At 35.2% G+C, this 14378-nt stretch overlaps 1 protein-coding gene across 2 annotated transcripts in view; it reads left to right on the top strand.

Moving 5' to 3' along the window:
* Window positions 1–14378, top strand: part of LOC108712409 (teneurin-2) — a 1104728-nt gene that overhangs the window by 352977 nt on the left and 737373 nt on the right. The gene's annotated exons all lie outside the window — the stretch shown is intronic.

Genomic DNA, 14378 nt, shown 5'->3' on the forward strand with positions numbered 1-14378 from the left:
AGACTGAGACTTGAAAATGTATTTAAATTTATGATGAGAGTTTGGGAACAGAAGTCAGATTCACCCAGTACAGGTTATTGTTGGACAGGCAATTAGCCCTCTGCTAAATGTTCTACAGAGTAATAGGGATGTAGCGAACCGCCGAGTATGTGTTCGCGAACGCCGTTCGCGAACACCGGCAAAAAATGCGAACAGTTCGCGAACTGTTCGCGAACTTCAAACATCCGAAAATTGTTCGATTCGAACGATCGTAGGATTTTTAATCGTTCGATCGAACGATTTTCGTTCGAATCGAACGAAAATCGTTCGATTTTAGCGATCGAATGGTCGAATGGTCGAACGATTTTGACGCGAACGCCTATTGGCGAACGTCGTGCGACGTTCGCGAACTTGCTGCGGACGCGAACAGCCGATGTTTGCGCGAACAAGTTCGCCGCAGAACAGTTCGCTACATCCCTACAGAGTAACATAATATGCATCAGTACAGCCTATTCATGATGTTTCATTAACAACTGGCCCTTTTTTGCTTCGCCGAAAAAATTAGCGAAATGCATTGAAGTCAACGGGCTTTTTTCATGGTGAACGTTTCTCTTCTGTGCCAACTTTTTTCCCCTTTTTTCTGGCAACTTTTTCAGTGTACAATACATTGGAATCTATGGGCCTTTTTTGTAGCGAAAATGTTCGCTGCAAAAATAGTACCTCTTAAAGGATTTTGCCCATCACTGTTATTATTTTCAAACCTTAAAAACAATGTCTATAGATTTCTATTTTAAAATATAATGTATAATTTAAGATTTTTTCATGATTAATGTGGGTTTCCTTGGGTGAATTTTTCCCAGTCATGTTAGGTCAGGCATTCATGATTTAAAGATAAGTAGAAATGTGAGGGGTGAATAGGAATGTAAGACACTGTAGAATAGTAGATAATGGCACAGAAGCAGAGAGGGATACACACCCAAAACATTCTAACTAGAAGAACTGAGATAGGCATAGTGTTGGCAAAACATCCATTCTGCAAAGTTATATTTTCAAAGCATATCAAGTGTGGCTAACAAGTTTAAATGAATGCTGTAGTGCATCACTGTAGACTTTTGCATCACATTCTGTGTGCACTTGGTGTCAAATATTAGAGTATGATCTTTTTGCAATAAAAAGCACCATGCTCTGGGAACCCTGGAATTAAGTGGAATGAATGTGCTTGGTAGGGTTGCCACCTTCATATTGGATGAAGTCCAGGTGGGATGTGGGTTGTTAAGTCACGGAGGCTTGGGTGGTGACGCAGAGGCAGAATGAGTCATGTGAAGAGTCAGGCCATGTTGTCAGCGGCTGGCATATGATGTGGCAATTAGTCAATCACTGCATCAGTCTGGATTTTATTATTTGGAAACCTGGGCAGGAAGTTTTGACCGAGACAGCCCTTCCAAAAACCAGGCTGTTTGGGTCAAAATCCAGACATGTAGAAACCCTAGTTTTTGGGCACAAGTACTTCAATACTTGCACAAATTTGCATTAGTATTTTTTCAAGATGTTTTTGTAAAAGACCCAAATGATGTTTGTGCTAAATGACAAAACATCTCAGAGTGTAAGATGTTATTACTATCCTTGATAACCTAATGGCCATAATTTAATTCTGAGGGCTGTAGAAGTCAATGTGACAAGATGGGTGATGAGTGAAGGTGATCATATTTCGAGATGTTTTTGTAAAAGGCCCAAATGATGTTTGTGTTAAATGACAAAAAGTCTCAAAGTGTAAGATGTTATTACTATCCTTGATAACCTAATGGCCATGATTTAATTATGATGGCTGTAGAAGTCAATATGACAAGATGAGTGATGAGTGAAGGTGATCATATTTACTGGTTGAGTTCATGACATACTTTTACTTTAATAGTGTAATAGCTTAAAGGATAGTGAGGGTTGCGTTATACATCGTTCTAAAGGTTATGTTGGTCTAATTGTTCAATTATATAAGAAGAGCACAGGTGTTCTTCTACAGTATATACACACACACTTTAGATGTTTAAGGGGCCGATTCACTAAGGGTCGAATTTCGAAGTTAAAAATACTTCGAAATTCGACCCTCGGATTGAAATCCTTCGACTTCGAATATCGAAGTCGAAGGATTTAGCACTGATCCTGCGATCGATCGATCGAAGGATTTTCCGTCCGATCGAACGATTAAATCCTTCGAATCGAACGATTCGAAGGATTTTAATCCAACGATCGAAGGAAAATCCTTCGATCAAAAAATCACAGGCAAGCCTATGGGGACCTTCCCCATAGGCTAACATTGACTTCGGTAGCTTTTAGCTGCCGAAGTAGGGGGTCGAAGTTTTTTTTAAAGGGGAAGTACTTCGACTATCGAATGGTCGAATAGTCGAACGATTTTTCGTTCGATTCGTTCGATTTCGTTCGACTTCGAACGAATTTAACCAATTCGATGGTCGAAGTACCCAAAAAATACTTCGAAATTCGAAGTATTTTTCATTCGAATCCTTCACTCGAGCTTAGTGAATCAGCCCCTTAGTGTTTATTACATACACATATGGAGGAGTTGAACATGAAATATTTACGTAATGAAGTAATGGATAATTGGCACTTGTGTGGGGTGTTTTGAAAGACCTTTAAACATTAAACCCAATAGGGTTGTTTTGCCTCCAGTATGGAGCTTACCATATAGTAAAAAATCCTTTTTTAAAATGACAATTAATTGGTTAGAATAGATGCTTTGAGATGGCCTTCCCATAACTCTGGATAACGGGTTTCAGCATAAAGGATTCCATACCTGTATAGTTAATATTTACTTTATACAACATCACGCTTTTGATTTACACAGTAGGAAACATATTTATTTTGTGTAAATGTAACATTACGGGCACATTTACTAAGCTCGAGTGAAGGATTCAAAGTAAAAAAACTTTGAATTTCGAAGTTTTTTTTGGGTACCATCGAAAAGGCTACTTCGACCTTTGACTACGACATTCGACTTCGAATCGAACGATTCAAACTAAAAAACGTTTGACTATTCGACCATTCGATAGTCTCTTTAAAAAAAAACTTTGACCACCTACTTCGCCACTTTAAAACCTACCGAGTATTAGGGGCCGATTCATTAACTTCGAGTGAAGGATTCGAAGGTAAAAAGCTTCAAATTTCGAAGTTTTTTTGGTCTACTTCGACCATCGAATGGGCTACTTCGACCTTCGACTACGACTATCAAAGGATTCAAAGTAAAAATCATTCGACTATTCGACCATTCGATAGTCGAAGTACTGTCTCTTTAAAAAAAAATTCGACCCCCTAGTTCGGCAGCTAAAAGCTACCAAAGTCAATGTTAGCCTATGGGGAAGGTCCCCATAGGCTTTCCTAAGTTTTTTGATCGAAGGATATTCCTTCGATCGTTGGATTTAAATCCTTCGAATCGTTCGATTAGAAGGATTTAATCGTTCGATCGAAGGAATAATCCTTCGATCGTACGATCGTACTATCTGCGCTAAATCCTTCGACTTCGATATTCGAAGTCGAAGGATTTTATTTCCTAGTCGAATATTGAGGGTTAATTAACCCTCGATATTCGACCCTTGATGAATCGGCCCCTTAATGTTAGCCTATGGGGACCTTCCCCATAAGCTTTCTATGCTTTTTTTGATCGAAGGAAAATCCTTAGATCGATGGATTAAAATCCTTAGAATCGTTTGATTCGAAGGATTTAATCGTTCAATCAAACGATTTTGTTCGATCTAACAATTTTTCCTTCGATCGTTCGATCAAAGTATTTGCGGTAAATCCTTCGACTTCGATATTCGAAGTCGAAGGATTTTATTTCGATGGTCGAATATTAACCCTCGATATTCGACCCTTAGTAAATGTGCCCCTACATCTATATATATATATATATATATATATATATATATATATATATATATATATATATATATATATATATATATATATATATATATATATATATATATATATATATATATATATATAGGCTACTGTTTTTGTCTTTTAACTTCCAGCATATGTAGGCATATCAGAGAAATTGCTGTTACATAAGCTCGGATGCAATAACAGTGGGATATCTTATTGATGATGGGGTTGCTGTTTGGCATTGCTATCCTTTCCCCATCAATCTTATTAAAAGAAGCAGTTGCTATTAATATATTGGTAGATGTTATATTATTGTCTTGGTAGATGCTCTATATTTTATATGATTTTGCAATTTTTCTTTAAATCAAGAACATGCATTTCATAACTTCTTCATCATGCTTCATTAGAGATTCTGTGAGGATGTGAATTATTTTGCATGTAATGCACATTTAAGATTTCTCTTCAAAAGTGGTTTATTTTTAGATCTGTTTTTCCTAACCGGCCGTAAAGAGAAAGCAGATGAATTCCACAACCAGACCATTCACATTAGCCAGAAACAGGAACATTTCAGAGGAGATTCCTCTTCTACCTGCCAAAGTGACCTTGGAAGGTGGGGAAATGACGGAGTGTTTTCAACGTCCGCTATGGCAGCACGTTTGACAAATCACTCACATTAAATCGGGGGGGGGGGGGCACATTCGACAGCATTGCCATCCCTATCTATCAGTCCTGATTACTACACAAACGTCAGCTATGGCACAGAGCACATTTTTCAGAGACAGTAAAAAGCAGTTGTTGGGAAGAAAACTGCCTGTCATACTAATGCTCTAAAGTATGTTGCTTTATTTCTTGCAGGAGCGAATGCGTATTATGAGCAGCCATGTCTCAAAAGCTGCTGTTTTATTTGATGCTCAAATCCCATTTCATGTTTGATAGGCCAAGGTACTAATGTGAAATTCCACTGGCAAGCCTAGATTGCATTCTAGGCTACTTCACCATTTACTGAAAAACCAATACTGAAAAGTGTTTTTGCATTGTGTCACAGGTTTCCACAACCAGTAACAGCCTGGTTAGGAAATCCAAATTACTGAAAGACCCTAAACCTAGAATAAAATGGATAATAGATCCTATACCTGTAATATATTGGCACATACTACACTTATAACTTCTTTTATGGGTTCAGTAATGTTTTCTTTTTACCATGAAATCTACTGGACCCTAATTCACTGCTTTTATATTATCTTAGAAGTCACACCCATAACCCCCTCTCACTATAATAGCATTGGACAAGATTGTAAAATAAACTATGAGGTCCATATGGTTCTGGGCATTGGCTCTTAAATTTCAGTTCTTGGCCTGCAATAGAGATAAAATATTGAATATTGAATATTCATCTCTTATTTTGAAAAACATGTTTTTCAAATTAATATTTTTTTCTCAAATTATAATAAAATACCTGCCTTTCTGTGCAGTCTGTATAATTATAACCAGCATCCATGCTGGTAAGCTTCTTTTTTCTAATGATGGATTTGACAAAATGCTATTGTGGGAAGGATAAATAGCCCTCTATGTTATTATGGTTTATCACCTTAGGAATAAGTAGCCCTCACTTGAGTTGACTTCTTTTCCCTTCCAATTACTTTACTTTTGTGCTACTTTTTAAAAGTAAGTTCTGTTTCCATCAAACCAAAACTGTAGTGCTATCCATTGTTTATATGTACCCTTGGGCTTGCAACAGATATTTAGCACAACCTATTTTTTCTGTCCTTTCATCAATGCAGTGCCTCCGGGTACATAGCGAAAACTTAGAGACTGTACAGAGATTAAATACTATGCAGGAAATAAGGAGACTATTAACAATAAAGGTGAATAAATAAAAAGTGAAAAGAACATGTTTTTCTTTACTTTAGACTTCATGGATGGTTGCCATCTAGTTAGGGGAATAGAGAAGTAACATAAATAGCAAAAGCGTGTTTTTATGATCTTAAAATACTTTTTTTGACAAATGAAAGTTTTTATATGATATTTCATGTAAGTTGTGCTTTTCAAGCACAAATTGGCTAAAAGTGCAGTGCAAAGCTCAAAATCATACCCATTAAAAGGCTATCGACAAAGGTATTTTTGTCCACTTGCTTAGCTCTAAAATGACAGTTGTGTCTGCTTTGCTGCATAAGGTGCAAAATAAAAGTCATACAGTATGTGATTTATAGTGTTTACTACTATGTTTCATGGTAAGTGAAAATCTTGCACTGCTTCCAGAAACAGGCAGCAACTTGTGTTAATTTTAGTACATAGGGCACAAGTCATGGTGCACTTTAATCTGGGTTCCCATTATGATTATTGAGGAATTGTGGGTAAAACATTGCTGCTTTTTTCTTATTAATAAAACCTCCAAAATGTTTGGTAGCTCTTATAGAATGACCTCAAACAGCTTTTGGTCAGTTACTTTCGTTCCTGATGTAATTACAGCTTTATAACCATAGGGGCAAATTTATCAACATTCTCAAACTCTTAGTGGTTTTAGAGGTTTTTTTTATTTTTTTTTAACAAAATCTTTTTTATTATTTTAAACATAATGCACAGCATATTGCAGTTGTTAAACAGGTAATGAAGCAATAAATTAACATAATGTCACAGAAATAATGCTACCAGTATCAATACATAAAAACATTATTATAACATTGCAATACAATAAGTTTGCACAAAGCCTTCCTTTTTACTCTTTCCTATTATCTACGATGATAATTTATGCTCATTATTATAACTACGTTGGGTTTTAGAGGTTTTTGAAACCGCATATAAACTCTCTTTATAAAGCACGAATGAAAAAAAAAAGTGATGAATGATCTAAAAAAAATGAATATCTCTAAAAATTTAAGTTTTGCAGACATTACCTAATTTTCTAAAAGCCTAATTTGGTTAGAAATGGTCCACTAGGATCAGCTCATCTCCCACTGACTTCTATGGGATATCAACAACTTTTACCTTGTGAATTTGTTTTATTTGTTTGTTCATGTTTTTACACTTAACTCTTGAATTTAATTAGAGTTTTAAAGAAATATAGAAAATAGAAATATAGAAAAACTACAATTCTTTTCATTTTAGAGATTTGTGGGGGAAACAATGAAATTTGAATGTTTGCATGTAAGCCCCAAATGAGGGAATATAATATTGGTGGCTAAAGCAAAAATAGTTTGCAATTCATTCACTATACAAATAAGTGTTCACAAAGTGAACAAGTTTGCCTTTTGAGAACACTTTGCCCCTCAAACGACAGTAGGTTCTCTGCGATAGTTTGTGATAGTGTGCAGTGTATGTAATAAGACTTCTTATGGAAAAATGTATTATATTTGCTCCAAAAATATACCCCACTTTCAAGCAGGTGTTAAAGCAATGCACACTTAAGATTTGCAATGCAATAAAAGCCTAGTGAAGAATATTACATTGCGGCATGCACATTTTTATTTGCATATTTGTTCTCTTTGCAAATTTTATTACATTTTCCCCATAGTCTTCTATAAAGCCTTTTTTGTGAAACCAATGTGTATTTGGTTACAATGATAAAGATTTATCTGAACTAGGATAGTGGCTTTCGTTTTTTTCTAAGAGCTTTGATTTGGCAATGCTTCTTTTGCCCATACAACAGTTGTTTGGGAGTAATGGAGCATTCTTTTCCTTTGGTTGTTAGAATGTTCAATGTCTGGGGATCTGTTATTGCATTGGACTAGCCTAAAATCATGGCCTACACAAATATGCTGGAACATTAGGCAACCTCATTGTACAAATGGGAAGATAGACGATGCAAATGACAGAAGAGCTAGGGTTATATGTGATATTGGATCCTTGTCAAACTTCCAGCCTTTTGGAGGTAGTTCATATTTTCCATTTCTTTAGTTATACCTGTGTTCACTGCTGCTACAGCCATAATGTTTAGCCAGAGACTTTTCACATAAATGATTAGTTAACTAAAATCCAACCAATCATTTCACATATTTAAAATCGAAGCAAAATGAAGATTAATATTTTGGAAATAACACCAAAATGTAGAAAATCTATAATAAATCTAAAACTATATTTAAATGAACACTAGATTTAACATATACCTTTTAATGTTGGTGGTTTGGTGTGTTTTAGATCTTATTTAAAGGAACCGTAACACAAAAAAATGAAAGTGTTTTAAAGGAATGACAATTAAAATGTACTACTGCCCTGCACCTGTTAAATGGTTGAGTTTGTTTCAGAAACAAGACAATATAGTACTGTATATAAACAAGCTGCTGTGTAGCCATGAGGACAGCCATTTAAGTGAATACAAGTGGTCCTCTGCACTCAACCCATTATCAATATGAGACATTTGTGCATACTGCTACTGAAAAATCCCTTACTCTTTAAACAAAACAGGGATTGTTTGTCCATATATTGCAATATATGTAAGCTGGCAAACTACATAAAAGTCATCCCATAATTTACATTTACCAGGGGATAAAAAAATGTGAAGTCCAGGAAAATGAAAAATGGGGCACTTAAATTCAGTGTTCAATTTAAAGCTGGGCCAAAAAAAATATCACTTAAAATGCGGGGAAACCTAAAATGCTTGAATTAAAATCTATTAGAACAGGCAGGGACTACAAAAAACAAAAGTAAAATCCAGGAAAACATAAAATTGGGGAGTTTAAAATCTGGCATTGATTTTAATTGTATGTTATTGTACTCATATTTATAATCTCAACTTTTAGCCAACCACTCCCTGCTTTTAGGAGTTAGTGACCCAAGCATTTAAATAGCAAATGATCATTATTGTTATTTCTAAAGGGGTAAGATCTGCAAAAGAGACTTCTTCTTTACAAATTTTTCCCCTGTAGGCCACCTTTTTAGGATACCTCTGTCACATACAGTAAAAACAAATTTTAAGGTGCTATTTCTATTTAAAATAAATAAAAGCCCAAACACATAGTTTTGTATGCAAATCCATGATTAGGGCTTAACTGTAATGCTATCTTTTTTTGGAATATCTGTAAAATGCCATTTTTAAAGCCACCACTGTGTGCAGTCCCTCTGGCTTGTCTTCCTCTATGTGTGAACTGACAAAAATTCCTGTAAGGAATAAAACTTACCATGGTGGTCTAGTGGGCGGCGGGGTTCCCCGGCATGTCTCTGGCGGGGACGCCCGCCGCATGCCTCCTTTCCCTTGCAGTGCCGGTCTCTCTATGGCGTGAATGGCCGCACGCTCCCTTGGTTATGCGCCAGCGTGATGATGTCATCACGCAACGGCGTGAAATTCAAACTATTTAAAGTGGCCTTGTAGTTTATCACATTGCCCATTGTTAGGTTCTATTTGAAAAGTTTCTAGATGCCTTGCCTTAGTGTATTCTGTCTGATATTACTGGTTTGACCCTTGCTTTGCCTGTGACTATTCTGATCCTCTCCAATCCTGACCTTTGCCTGCTTGATTACTCTAACCTCTATGATCCTGATCCTGCCTGTTTGAGATTACTCTGACCTCTCCAATCTGACCTTTCTCTGTCCACTGACTATTCTATGTTCTCCTATCCTGATTCAGGCCTCTCTGGTGTTCTTCCTTCTAGTATCCTGGTGAGACGATCGTGCCCCTTTGCTCGTCCAGAACCGTTAGTTTTGCTCCTCTCTCAAATAAGACCTGGCGGCATCCGATTAGCTAAGGGCTCCTCCCGAGGTGAAAGGCGGCAGTGAGAGCCAAGACCAGGGAGCTTAGGGTTCTGGATATAGGGTGCCAAACGTGACAATTCCAATGTATTTAAAAAAATCTGTTTGCACAATTTCAAAATTTTCATTAAAACTCTAAAATCCTCTCTAAACTCTGAAATTCGAAAAATTCAAAACCCCCACGTTTTCTAGAATGTTTCACATATATTTATAAATCTAGAAATTATATTAAGGTCACTTTTAGACATCCCTCCATGCACTCTACATCCGTTGCCATAGAAATGAATATAAATTGTCAGTGTAGCCCTCACTCAGCAAGGAGCTCTACTGACTACTTGAAAATAAAATAAAGTGGTGAAACTATAGTAATCACAAAAAATGTTAAAAACAATTGTGTCAACATTGATCTATGGGAGTCCATAGACAAAATAAATAAACCTGCAAATAAACATGTATCATTTTGCTCCTATCAATGGACCAGTTCTGCATCACTTATTGAAATGTAATGTTTTATGGGATAGATTTCTGTGCTTAGTTTGTCCATAATGTCCTTAGCAATTAAGAAGGTGTATAGCAGAATTTTGGTTGTTTACTAAAGTAATTTTTCAATCCATTATACACTGAAAGGGTTTGTAGTCATTCACATGAGAGAACAGAACAAAGGCTTCAGAGACTATAGGCACAAGCACCAATTTTTCTTTTGTTATAAATTGCAGGTAAATACAAAAGAATAGATGCAACATTAGTCTTGTGCCTGATCCCCGATGACCTCGCAGTTTAATAGCTTCTTCACATTCACCGGGATAAAAAAAAAGACAAACCTTTTTTTCAGTGGATCCTCGGCAGGCCTTTGAATATCAAAAGGTTTTTCTTACCATTAGAAATAGATAAGTGCTTTAATTACAAGACAATTAGATGGAGTTTTTGTTTAGTTATACAATAAAGGGTGGCATGCTAAAAGCTAAAATTAAATTACAGTTCTCTCTGGAAGTCCGAATGTCTTTTAGCAAATGGCATTAGACAAGTTAATTACTCCAAATATTAACTGAACAAGTAATAGCCTCATTGATTGGCAGCCACAATCATTTTTATAACCTCCCCATATTCATGTCTCACAATATCTTTAGAACGACACAATACTCATGATGTTCTTACTTAGATTTGACTTCAGCTGTCAAACTTCTAAAGTTCTTAAAAAGCCTTATCAAATGATTTGTATGTGCAGCATACATACTATTGCCAGGAACTCTTTTGTGCAGTAGCTTTCTTGATTTATATTTTATACAGTATATTGACATGCATATAGAAATTGCTTGATGCTCACAAGTTCAACTAACAACCATACATTATCCATTATCCACTTTACCTGTTTTGTATCATGTCCATTTATTTAATCTCTTAAACCTCATTGCCTAATCGTTGTCCTGGATAACCAATGTTCATGTTTATCAATTTGCAATAATAGTATACTATCTTAATTCAGTCAAATCTAAAGCCTGAATGCTGAAAATGATGCCAGTATTGCAGGCTACTGATCACCTGTATTAATACCGATTATCAAATGTGATTCATTGCCAAATCGAGATATCTAAAGATTCAATACACAACACTGTAGTCTTCGGCATGTCTTTGTATAGAATTGGCACAAACATCAGCTGAGAAAAAGCCACACTAGAATAGAACCTCCCCAGGGAAACTTGTGCTGGATTGGAAGATAAATTGAAAATAACTTGCTTTCCATCTGTAACATTCATATTTGCATAGCATCTCTGAAAAGAAAAATGTGCAGAGAATTTTTTTTAAAGAAAATTTTTTATGGGTGTCAGTAAAAATCAGATCAGCTTATACTTGTCTCTAATACAGGCAGTTTGGGAATGCCCCGATAAAATATTCCATGCCTACCTATGGGCAGCACTGGACATTTCAGCATAGTAATTTACTCTTTACATTTCTAAAATGTAGCAGGGATTTCCTCCTTTGCTCACCCCCATTGTCCAAACATAGTGCTCATATAGAAAGCTCCTAAATGGACATTGGCCAAACCATGGCACCTTATTGCCTTTGTGGGCCTAGTATTATGTTACGTGAGATTAAACATCACTTTGAGCTTGCTATCAAAACAATTTCATTTTTTTAAGGCAAGATGTCAAGGAATTAGTCGTGTGTACATTTTATCTAATAATCTCATCTTATTCTCACCTTATTGCATAAAACGTAATGCAAAAGCATTATGCCAAAAATGTCAGGGCATGAAAGTATTTATTGTGTGTAAATTGTGAGGAGCATTACAAAGATCCCATGAGATTTAGTAATTTAAGGTTAATTCAATTCTAATGGATATAAGATTAAAACCTAATCACTCATAATTACACAATAACATTCCCTGAATTTATAGCCATACATACCTGCATTATTTTTTTTATTAAAGTAACTTTTTTTAATGATATTTATCTATATCTATATATCTATATCTATATCTATCTATCTATCTATCTATCTATCTATCTATCTATCTATCTATCTATCTATCTATTTGTTTCATGTTACTAGTTGCATCAAGTAGTTGTGCAGGTAATTTTCAATTCTGATTCTGTGCCCGCAGGTTATATTTTCAATATCGACAAATTCAGATATTCTCCCTGTTAGATATGTATTATTTGCAAAATGATGGCTTATTTAGCATCTGCAGCAGATAGCAGATTGTCAGGTGTGTGTCTGATAGACTATCATTTTGTCTTTAAAGGTTTTGAATGTATTAAGGCCTAAGCATCATACAATTTGATACCAGCAAGCAAATATTAGACTACAAGTTGCAGCTAAAAGTACATGCTTTCAAAACCCGAACAACCTTTCTCAGAGCTGTTAAAATTACCCATCTCCAGTGTTTTTGCCATGCTTGTAAACTTCTTTCCTAGTAGTATTTTCTATTTTCTGAAACGCACTTGTTGTCAGGCTTGATCAAGCAATCACAAACTATCTACACAATAAAAACTCCCTGCAATTAACTCATCCTTCTGCTTGTGTTTCCTATGGGATTCATCCCAGCTAACACAAGCACAATGAAATGGTTCATAGCATTATTACTATATTAGCTAATTAGAGAGCATTGTCATCTATTATTAGCACCTTAAAGTTAAAAAAAAAGCTAGCTCAAATTATATATTACTCATTTAGAAACAATTGAAATGGTTTTAGAAATTACATACAGATGGATATTGATTTTGCATTTTAAAAATGAAGTGTATTCCATTTACACATCAATCTCCACATAAATGTTTTAGCAAAGTCCCAAGCTAATATCTGTTTTTCACTTCATTTGTTTGAGAGCCTAGTTTACTCGGTTTGTGTATTTGTGTGTGGGTTTGGCACTGTACTCTTGGGCTTTTAAAAAGACAATAATACATTTCTTTCTGGTGTTTTTATTTTTTACTATTACCCAAGAAAAAGTTCTTAATTGTTTACAATGTGCTCATATATATATATATATATATATATATATATATATCCGAAACGCGTTGATACACCATGCACCAATAAATGATTTTTTGATACACGCTGGATGGCGTCGGAGTGCTTTCATGGACTGTTGTAACTATTTTTTGGTTAGCACCCAGAAAGTGACCATGTGAATGGTGAGTGACGATAATTTATATATATATATATATATATATATATATATATATATATATATATATATATATATATATATATATATATATATATATATATATATATTAGATAGATAGATATTTGAGAAAGGCCTAGGAATTGGCCGAAACGTCAGCTGCCAATGTGATAAATTATTTTTTTTAAAAAATACTTAAGACCTGTGAGTGTGGTTTCTATTCGATGGACTATATATATATATACCCGATATCCAGAAAGCTCCGAATAAATTAATATTGGTCTACAATTTCATATAAAGTAATGCATTTCAGAATATCTTCCAACAGTGAAAGAAAAGGCACAGGGAAACACAGATAAAATGTTAAATTATGGAATGGCCATCTCCCATAGACTCCATTTTATCCAAATAATCCAAATTTTTAAAAATGATTTCCTTTTTCTCTGTAATAATAAAACAGTAGATTGTACTTGATCCTAACTAAGATATAATTAATCCTAATTGGAAGCAAAACCAGGCTATTGGGTTTATTTAATGTTTAAATGAATTTCTAGTAGACTTAAGTCATGAAGACCCAAATTACGGAAAGATCCGTTATCCGGAAAACCCCAGGTCCCGAGCATTCTGGATAACAGGTCCCATACCTGTACCTTTAAGTTGCACAGCAGGGCTAATTACTGCAGCAGTGCAGGAAATAAGAGAGCCCTGAGAGTTCAGTAAGGGGGTTGGTAGACACATGTGAGGTCTGCAAAAGGCAAAGTGTTTGAAAACCATTCTCCTCGATGAGGATCAAAAGTTTTGCAAGGCTAGTTGAGCCTGAACCCGGAATGGGAAAGTTAACAGTTTTTTCTCATTCTGCTGTGCATGAAAGCTGTTGTTACTTTATGCTGAAGAGTATGTTGAATTTGTCATTTTACCTGCTGAAGATACAGCTTAAAGTTTAAGTTTGAACAACAAATAAAAGGAAATTTATTCTACTGCCGTGTTGTGGTGGTAGGGAACTTCACAATATTTATATATATATATATATATATATATATATGTATATACAGATGAAGCCACTTTGATTTGTGAGTTAAATGCGTCATGACTCAGGGGTAATTGAAGAAACTGTGTTATCTTAAGTCATCTTAACTCATTTAATGCATTTAACCTTTTCATTAGCATACCAAAGCTCCATTGTTCACAATGGTGAATG

Source organism: Xenopus laevis, chromosome 3S (genome assembly GCF_017654675.1).
Source record: "Xenopus laevis strain J_2021 chromosome 3S, Xenopus_laevis_v10.1, whole genome shotgun sequence".
Taxonomy (NCBI): Eukaryota; Metazoa; Chordata; class Amphibia; order Anura; family Pipidae; genus Xenopus; species Xenopus laevis.